Source organism: Notolabrus celidotus, chromosome 12 (assembly GCF_009762535.1).
Source record: "Notolabrus celidotus isolate fNotCel1 chromosome 12, fNotCel1.pri, whole genome shotgun sequence".
Classification (NCBI taxonomy): domain Eukaryota; kingdom Metazoa; phylum Chordata; class Actinopteri; order Labriformes; family Labridae; genus Notolabrus; species Notolabrus celidotus.
In genome coordinates, this window is record NC_048283.1 from 33,803,252 (window position 1) to 33,814,220 (window position 10,969).

The following is a 10,969-nucleotide window of genomic DNA, read 5'->3' on the forward strand; positions in this document are numbered from 1 at the left end:
GCTTGCGAAAACGAAAGAGGGAGAGAGAGAGAGACTGTTGCAAAGATGCAAGAAGGAATTCATTGTGGAAACGCAGGCAGCTCACACCCAAAAGCTTTGTCTAAAATCATGAAATCATCATTTTTGACAAAGGTTAGAGGCAAAGCAAAGCTATCATGGTAGAGAAACATGTAGGTGCCTTCAGTGATTACTTTATATTCATAGTTTTTCCACTCCAAGGTCCTGAATATGTCATGTGCATAATGCCGGCCCTCAGTGTGGCATTATCGTCACTCCAAGCAACGTGTTTCAATAAGGCAATTTTCTCACTGCCTAAGAACATCAGCGGGGCGCCATTCTCAACAAAGACAGAGTATGACATGTTATCCAAGCATACATCTGCAGGACAGAACTATACTTTATTAAAGGAAAATAGGATTTCACAAATGTTTTGACAAGCAGGAGGAGGAGAAGCGGGGGGGGCAGAGAGGGGGAGCAGAGAGGGGGAGCAGGGTGGAAAAGGGGGGGGTTGATGAAAGCGACAGAACGGAGCTTGATTCATGGTTTGTGAGCAAGGTTCATGAAAAGGGGTTAGATAAAGAAAAGTGAGGATAGCACCTCAGGAGGATCAAATACCTGGAGGTTGTGAAAGACAGCAAAACAGTTTTGAATATGGATGGTTGTCTCATCTTTGCAACACAATTCACAGCATAACAGAGGATTTGCAAAAAGGGGGGTTAGATTAGCCATCTTTTGTATCCAAGCAACCATACACTAAATGAATCATGTGATCAGAGAGTAATTACATTTAACCCATGATGGAGAAGAACACAGGCTGAAAGGGGGCTGTCATTGGCTCAAATGTGCCACTAGTTGTCCCACTTTTTAAAATTACAACTGAGAAAAGTAAAATTCAAAAATCAAATGACAATTTAAAAACAAGCTACAATGTTCAACAACATTAAATGTTGATAAAACAAAATTTTTTCCATGGTTTTCAAACGATCTAAATCTGTTTTTAAAGTTTACACTGAGGAACATTTTTGGAAATGGTTCAATCTATTTGCTCAAGGAATGTATTTGGGATTTCATCATCCACAGAACACACATTTATCTAAATTATGGACAAAAGGGACATGGTCAAAAACCAATATTCGATGGCTATGATCTTAAGCCCCTTAGAAGGCACTGTTCTCAAAACAGATTTGACTCTGTAGTGGGAATCACTGCATGGGCTAAAAATCACTTCTAGAAACTTTATCTTTGAACACAGTTTGTCACTGCACCAGGCAAAAGGGAAATCATATCTAAACATGATCTAGAATCGCTGGCTACTTCTGTGGGCCTGATCCCGTTTAAGATGAAAGTGGAAAACAGTCCTGTGGTCTGAGGAATCCAAATTTGACATTCTTTTTGGAAATCATGGTCACAGGTCAAAAACCAGCATTCATGGTCGTATGGGGATTCATAGGTGCCCATGGCATGGGGGGCTTGCATAATTTAGACAGGTTTTGGAGGGCCATGTGCTACCATCCAGAATATGCCTTTTTCAGGGAAGACCTTGTATATTTCAGAAAGACTATGACGAACCACATTCTGCATGTACTCAAACAGCATGGCTCCTTGTCAGGTATTGAAAATAAAACAGCCAGCTGGTGGGGACCAAAAACAGAAGTTCAAAAGAGAAAAGTCTCTGTGGCCTTACATCTGAAACATAACATGGGTGCTTTGGTAATGGACTATCTTTCATCGAGTGTCCAATGCCAAGATGTGTTCTTCATTTGTTGTTTGAAATCAGTTAAGCAATTTTCTTTATATATCTATCTATATAAATATATAAATATATATATAGATAGATAGATAGATAGATAGATAGATAGATAGATAGATAGATAGATAGATAGATAGATAGATAGATAGATAGATAGATAGATAGATAGATAGATAGATAGATAGATAGGTAGATAGATAGATATATTTAGAGTCATGCTTTTAAAACCATCTGAGTGGAATTTCAACATTCACACACTTAGCACTTAGCTCTGAGATGCTTTGTTGTAATAACACTCTCAGTGGTACAAACAAAAAAATGTTTTGAATTTTAACCAAAATGACAAGAATTATACAAAACAGTTACTTCTTTTTTCTGCCTCCCAACCCAAGTAAAAACTTGTGAGCTCTCAGGTTTACCTTGTCAAATCATTTATTTTTCACCAAAGCAATATATCACATTTTACACAGCCAAGTGTTTCCAGCTCTTCTCTATACAGCTGTAATTATTGGATGTATGTCTGGCGCTGAAAGAGACAAACAGACACAAAAGCATTTCAAATCCTCCAAAAATGTTTTGTCATTGTCACAGAATCCCATTGGCATCCCAATTCCATGGCATGCTTTTCAGCCCAGAACTCCTCTGAGCTTGTTGGATGTCTGCATTAAGGTTGATACAAGGACTGTATTTACTACTGGGGGATATCATATGAGTCGGGCTAAGCCGGTAGGGATGATATCAGCTTTTGTTTGAGCCTTGGCTACGAGGAGAGACGGTCGTAAGTACTGTACACCTGTCTCATTAGGAGAACCATGCTGTTGACCCAGTGTATTAGCCTGGGCCTAATCCTGGCGGATCTGAACAGGCTTCTCTAAGCCTCTCATATGGATAAGTCTTCCCCTGAGCCACCATGACAAGGCTGCAGCACAATGGAAAACCGGGCCATGCTAACACGTCATTATGCTCTCCCGAACAGATACAGATTATGAGGGAGGCTGGGTTTTGTTTGTTTATTGGCAACATTACTGTCAAATTATTGTTCTTACCAGCAAGCACTGCAAGAGGCTATTCACACCTCAGACACTCACACAGCTACACAGTTTCAAAGCTTGGGCAACAAAGATTGATACAGGTCTTGTGTCTGTAAGGTAAGTATTTTCTTAACCAGAAGCCTATTAGCTTAAATCAGCATTAGCAAGGCTAGAAACCGAGATACAGCTAGCATAAACGAACAGTCTGGTATCAACCAAATGTACCTAACTCTGTTTAAAGGTTAGCTCTTGGCAGGATCAAGGAACATACTGCAATACCTTCTAGTTACGAACACAAAGGGATAACAAGACTTCAGATGGTTATTGAGCTTGGCCATATATGAAAAGGTTTACATTTATTTGTACAGTGTTACCGTTTGGATGAGCAAGAACTTTTTTAAATTAAACAAAGATAAAACTGAAATTCTTTTAATAGGACCCAAAGCAGCCCGAGAACAACTCCAGACTACTCTGAGAGATTTTAACAGGCAAACTAAATGAAATGTCACAAACCAGGGAGTGGTTTTAGATTCAGGTTTTAATTTGAATGCTCATTTTAACAAGGTCCTAAGTACTTCATTTTATCATCTCAGAAACATAGCAAAAGTCAGACCTTTTCTAACACAGAAAGATGCCAAAATTTTAATTCATGCTTTTAATACAAGCCACGTTGAATACTGCAAATCCCTTTTTATTGGTTTACCCAAAAAGTCTCTAAAGAAACTGCAGCTTGTTCAGAACGCTGCTGCCAGATTTTAACATGAAAAAAGAAAACAGATCACATAACTCCTCTTTTAAAAATTCTGCACTGGCTCCCTGTTTCTTTTAGAATTGATTTTAAAGTTATTTTACTTGATTTTAAAGCTCTTGACAGCCTTGCTCCTCCATACATTACTGATCTCCTGTCATTTTATGTTCCAGCTCGATCACTGAGGTCCTCAAATGCTTCCCTTTTACATGACATCCCAAACCAAATCATTAGAATAATAGATAAACACAATCAAAATAAAAATAAATAAATGAAATAAAATAAAATAAAATAAAGGGGGGGTGAACTAGTTCAGTGGGCAAGCAAGAAGCCCAGTCAACCATAACAAAGGGCTACAATTCCACAACCACCACCACTAATACCAACAATAATAATAATAATAGTAATAGTAGTAATAATAATAATAATAATAATAATAATAATAATAGTATTTATAGTAATAGTATTAATAATAGTATTATTAATAGTAATAATAATAAAATAAATACATAAATAATAATAATAATAATAATAATAATAATAACAATAAAAGTAATTATTGATTTGAGGAATATTGATTTTAAGAATAAATAAATAAACCAATAAGAAAAAAAAGTAATAAGTAATAAGTCTACCATATTTTTAACATTTCTTTCCACTCTTACTTCTTTTATTCATTTTACTGTGTTGATTTTATTTTATTTTTAAGTATTTTATTTATGATCATGCCTTTTATAATTTAACTATTGCTGTTGTTTTCTGTCTCACTGTTATTCTGTGAAGCACTTTGGGCTGCATGTTTATATGTATGAAAGGTTCTTTATAAATAAAGTTGAGTTGAGTATGTTTGAAGGAATCAAGTAAGACTAACTAGTTTTAATGCTAAGATGAGCAAACAAGCTGCTTGCTGTGATGTGTTTTTTTTTACAATACACTACATGCTATTATCAGTCTTTCCATCCACTCTTACAAAGACAGCAAACAGAAGTCATTAGATTAAATATCACTCTTTAGTTGATTAAAATGTGTTAATTTCACAGCCTCAGCCAGAAAATACAGAAATAAAAAGCTAGCTTAAGTTTCATTGCTAATTCAAGCTCTTTCCTACATTTCCCAAACAGCATAAAATGAGTTGTCCTTTTCAGTATTATCAGTTTAATCTAGTTTTCATGATCAGTCAACATTACTGAGGCCTTCTAAATGACGGTGCTATGATACAGGCTCTGACAGGACAGTGTTTGACGTTAGTAAAGGAATGTGTTTGGTTCGTCAATGTGGATGGCCTTCATCACGTCTGCCATCATCAATGTCATATTGAGGGATGAGTGAAAGACAGAGACAGAGACAATAATGTCTGATTTGGACTGGAAGTAGAAATCAAAGCCAATCACAAAGCTCCCTCTCCTCATATTGACTCTTTTTTGTAAACATCAAAATGAGCAGATTGATTATTGAGAGAAGTTAAAGCAGTGTTGACAGATTCTCTCCACAGGTCCTTGACATTACTTTTTGTTTCTTCACATATTCATTTGCTACCAGGACGATGCCTTTTATTATATTTCAATCTAGCTGAGATGCATGAAGGTCTGGACTGGAGCCTTTTGAAAACCATCTTTCATGTCCTTTAGTGGTTCTTTAGTTTGAAGTAGCTCACTCCCTAATCTCTACTGTAAGAAACAAAACCCAGCGCGTTAAATGGAGAATAGACCCATTCTTATCATCGCCAATTTGCAACCGTGACCCTGTTGGAGATGAGAGTTGGTGATTGAACAAAGCGCTCAGTGGAAGGAAGCTGTCGAACCTCTGAGCCCCGTGTGCATTGCGGCTCCATCTGGCAAAATGCAAATGTCAAGTGACACTCGACAAGTCTGTGATTAAGATTTAATAGAGAAAAATGTGAGGCCAGGATATTAGCCTAACTAAGACACATCAGCTAGCTCTCCTCAGGGTGCCCAACCCCTCACATCTCCACACACTCCTTGGTGCAGCGGGGGGCAACTATGACCAGGGCGCAAATTAAGAGATCTTACAGGAGGAGAATAGAGAAAGCCGGGCATGTGGAAGAGGTTTTTATAGACAATGCATTCACACTGCAAAAACTCAAAATCTTACCAAGTGAAATTGTCTCAATTTTAGTCAAAATGTCATCTCCCACTTCATTTAAGATAAATTTACTTAACAAGTAACATTTGAGTAAGATAGAGGGACTTGTTTTAAGACATCTTAAATATCTTGTTAAGTCAAACAATCTTGAAATGATCTTGTTTTGAGTTGTAATTTAGAAGAAACAAGGTTTATTTTACATTTCAGACATTTTTCAAGCTGAGATCTTATTTGTAGAAGACGGATAATCTTGATTTTGATTGATTTAAGACAAACCCTTTACTTGATTTAAGTAAATGCATTTATTGGAGAATTTATCAGAAAACAGCTCCATTGATAAAAGAAAGACAGACAGAAAGAAAGAAAGAAAGAAAGAAAGAAAGAAAGAAAGAAAGAAAGAAAGAAAAAATGAGAGAAAGAAAGAAAGGTTGTTTTATTTTAAGGGTGGGTTACAGTATTCAGACACTGTTTCTTCTAAATCAGATCAAAATATACATCCTCAAACTACATGCACACACCGAAACACCTATTTTAGAGCATAGCTGGCTTATCCTAAAAACAACATGACTGAATATTAGTATATCCAGCTCACTATGAGAAGACATTATATCTCAAAATGAGACAATTAAACTTTGTCATCTTATTTCAAGTACAAGATGGTCTTAAACCTAGAGAAGTGCTGCTATAACACAACTCAAATGAAGGTGAATATATCTCAAATGAATAAGTTGGCATGAAATGTATTAGTGTAGAAATCTTTTATTAAGTGAAAAAATACTAATTGTTATCATTCCTGTCTTATTCTGAGACTCTAAGCTTTAAAATACTGGATAAATACGTTTTTCCTGCTAATTTTAAGATCACAGTTTTCAAATTATTGCGTCTTATTTTAAATCTTACCAAGCAAATTTTCACTTGTTCTATTGGCAGATTTTTTTGCTTATTTCAAGGTAAAAGAACCTTGAATTAATTTTCTTTTTAATTGTTTTTGGAGGGGCATTTTTTCCAGTGTGGAAACATCACTGATGCAATGAACAGACTGTGTGATACTGTGTCGCTCAGAGATGAACTAGGGTACTGGATGGGGACACCAAGGATTATAGCATAGCACAGAATAAAAAGCTAAAGACTTTAATGCAATGGTTACCTGGCTTTGTTACTAATCACAAAGCTGTGTTAGATACTTGATTCTGATTGGTTAAAACCCAGGAATAGCAAGAGTGATACTATAGGGACAACCAGATCTCACACATCATGTCATATCAATCCCCGGAGAGGAGTCCGGCACATTTATAATGCTTAAGATTCCACATCTTCCTGTTGACAATGTGGCAAAATCATTAGTTACTAATAGCAGAGGTAAAGGATGTAAATAATAGCAGGGTGCTGCTGTTATGTTCTGCATCTGTTCAGTTTAAGGTGATTTATACGAGTAAAGCAGGCTAATACTAAGACTACCATGACTGGAAATGTAAACTCTATTGATATTTTGACCCACAAGTAGACTGACAAGAATAACATTGCCAAGGAAGCGCTTCAAACCGTCAAATCTGAAAGGCTTTTTTAGCAACGCAAAGGGATCATTTATAAATCCATATAATATTCTTTTGATCAAAGTTTTGAGACAGCTTGTTTGTATCTTTAGCTGATAGTCGGGTGATGAGCCTCTGCTTTTTATTGGGATGTTGTCTTACCTTGTCTGAATTATATTTTTTTTATCACCAGCTCACTATATGTTATCCCTTACTAAAAAAAAGTTGGGTAACACTTTACAATAAGGGTCCCTTAATTAGCATTAGTTAATGCATTATTAAGCATTAATTAACAGTTTAATAATAGTTTAATAATCGTCATAATGTATTACCTAACATTAACTAACACATTAGTTAATGCATTAATAAGCAGTTAATTAATGTCCACTGCTCAGAGTTAATTAATACATTATTAAGCATTAATAAAAGTTACAAAACTTAATTAGTTAACCATTAGTGAATGCTTTCTGGACCCTTATTGTAAAGTGTAACACATGCATCACTTAAGTAACACATTATAAATGCTAAACTGCCTCATAAGCATAAGCATAAGCGTGTGCATCACTTTTAAGTGTCCTCTGGAAACACTTCTGTTGTGTTGCTGTCTATTTGCAGCGCTTTTTTTAATGTGTAGTGCTGTTGTCTTTGCATCGCGTTTTCTAAATGCTGCGCATGTGTTGTCAAATTGATGAAGATGTTTTCTTAATTTTCTTGTGTTTTGTCTTTTTGCATGAGTTTTCTTAAGTTGCAGTGCTGTGAGCTCTCAGGGCCACCGTACTTCTCTGTGCCAGTTGAGATGTTATCTGTGATTATCTGTTTTATTCTAAATAAAATGTGTTAAATTCTTTACATGTGTTGCTTCAACTACATTTCAACTCATTTTGCTTCAGAGTATGTGTTACCTAAGAGATACATGTGTTACACTTTACAATAAGGGTCCAAAAAGCATTCACTAATGCTTAATTATGGTTAAGTAATGCTTATGAGGCAGTTTAGCATTTATAATGTGTTACTCAAGTGATGCATGTGTTACACTTTACAATAAGGGTCCAGAAAGCATTCACTAATGGTTAACTAATTAAGTTTTGTAACTTTTATTAATGCTTTATAATGTATTAATTAACTCTGAGCAGTGGACATTAATTAACTGCTTATTAATGCATTAACTAATGTGTTAGTTAATGTTAGGTAATACATTATAACGATTATTAAACTATTATTAAACTGTTAATTAATGCTTAATAATGCATTAACTAACGCTAATTAAGGGACCCTTATTGTAAAGTGTTACCGACTGGGGTAGCTAAAAATTTCAGACTTTCTAACTTGTTTAGAGAAATCTTCAGGGACACAAAGTCATCTTTCTCATTGTTCCAACATTGCTTACATTTAGGGGTGGTGAGTCTAAAGTTCACAGAATCTAGACAGTTGTATAACTCTGTGCTCTGTATTTGTCCCCAGCTGCTCAGGAGGTCAAACAGCACAGGAAGGAGAACATGCTGAGGATTCCCATGAGCACTGCGCAGTCGAAGGTCAGCGCTGCTCCAGCATCACTTAACATCCAACGCCGTCACCATCCAATCTTTCTGCTGCAAATCTCCTCTGAAATTTAAAAAATTTAATTTGTCAACATGTTTCTATCATATGCTCCATCACTGTCTGAGCTGGTGGCAGGGGCCAGAGGCACAGAGGGGTGGGAGGTGATGGGGGTTGAGGGGAGGTAAAGGGGGGGTGACGTGTTACGGGGGCCGGGGCAGCTGCTCTCAGATGGGAAGACGGCGCTGTGATTAGGCCCTCACGCTGGCTGGAATTGTCCCGGACAGCCTAGAAATCAGATTATTAACTCTGATCGCAGACACTCTGTCTCCTGGCAGGGATTAGCATGAAAATTTTGATATGGATCGATAAGCAATCTTTCCCCTTCTTCAGGATGTCCCAAGGCTTCATTAATCTGTGTGTATGTTTATGTCAAGGAATTAAGACATCCCAGTTATCCTGTCACCTTCCCCCACCCCCAGCTCTGCCCTCTCTGGATGTTAGACGGGAGCATCTCATAGAGATTTATTAAATCAAGTGGTGACTCTACTTACTTAAAGGAAAATTGCCTCCTGTTTTCTCCAGCCAGCGCTTTTTAAAGGTCTGAAGATCACGCTCCTGTTTTTATAAAAAAAATCCTCAAGTATTGTTTTAGCATTACAAGATATTTAAGTCAAGACTGATACACAGTGGACACTTTTTTCCCTCCAAGACTGAAGCACAAATGACCAAACAGTCTGTGCAGAATCACACTCCACTTTACATCACATTACTACATTTAAACTAAAGCATTTGAAATAATTTCTTATGTTTTTGTAGAAAAGAAAATTTGAACACAGTGAAAAGAAACAAGAAATGTCATTTACATCATATGTATCTGTTGGAGTTCATTTCCAGCTCTTCACTGGTGGGTTAAATTCCTGCCACGTTTAGTGCAAGCTTGAGTCTTAAATGAGCATTAATGGGACCAATTAAATCCATATGGATGTGGACAGTGAGACAAAAAATGTGAAGTGTGCCAGAATTTCTGAATCATCTGTACATTAAGACAGCAGGTGATTTGCCAAGCTTCAACTTTTCTTATACCTTTCGACTCTTGTGAAAATATTCAACGCCACTGGTGATCCTCTCAAGACAGACTGTTGGAAAAAGGCAGCAGATCTGTCTCTATATGAGTCAGATCCAAAGTGTTGGACCCTGTTCGTGGTCATCAAGGTGCCAGGAGCATTTAGCATGTTAGGAAAATGACTTTAACCTGCAATATCTACAGTAATCATTCTTCTCTTTTTTATCCAGGCGCCTTACAGAAAGAAAAAATCATTCTGAAGTCAATGCTATGGATCAGAATGGCTTTATTAAATATTAAAAGATGTTCACAGACCCCAGCTGCTCAGATAGATGTTTAAAATGTAACTCCCACAGCGACTCCCTGATACATGCTTTTTGGTATTGTGCCAAAATTAGGAAAACTTGGAATGATATTGAAATATGGATGTCTAATATATATGATTACAAAGTTGAGTTGTCACCCGTTGTTTGTATTTTCCAAAACTGTGACAAAATGAGACACCCGTCTGGATGTCACATTCTGTTTTCATCATTAGTTTTTAAGAAACTTATTTTGAAAAATTGGAAAAATAAGGAAGCACCTACGCTTCAAATGTGGAAAACACTCATGAAATATTATTTGAGTATTGAAAGGACCATATCGGAGGACAGCAATAAAGGAAAACTATTTGACAGTATATGGAGCAAGATTTATGAAGCTCTGTAGACAAGAGAAGCCACAAAATCACCTGAGTACCATAAACATTAAGGAACCCCCCTCAGACTTGTTGTATTAGCGCACGTGTGTGTGTGTGTGTGTGTGTGTGTGGGTGTGTGTGTGTGTGTGTGTGTGTGTGTGTGTGTGTGTGTGGGTGGGTGTGTGGGTGGGTGGGTGGGTGGATGTGGGTGTTGGTATTAGTGTTGGTGTGAGTCTATATGTCGGTGAAGGTGTATGGTGGACAAGTGTAAACATGTCAGAGTGGGTGTAAGGGATACCCACTACCTGTGAGATCAAATGAACATAACTGTAATGTGAATGAACAACACAGGATCTATGAAATGAAATTTGATTTCTTTGTTTTGTTTCTGTCTTTTGCTTGTTTGTTGTGTTTTTATTTGTATTTTATTTTTTATTATTTGGAATCAAGACGACTAATTATTTGAATCACAGGATGTACTGATGTATTTGGACCTGTACACTCAATAAAATAAAATTATATTT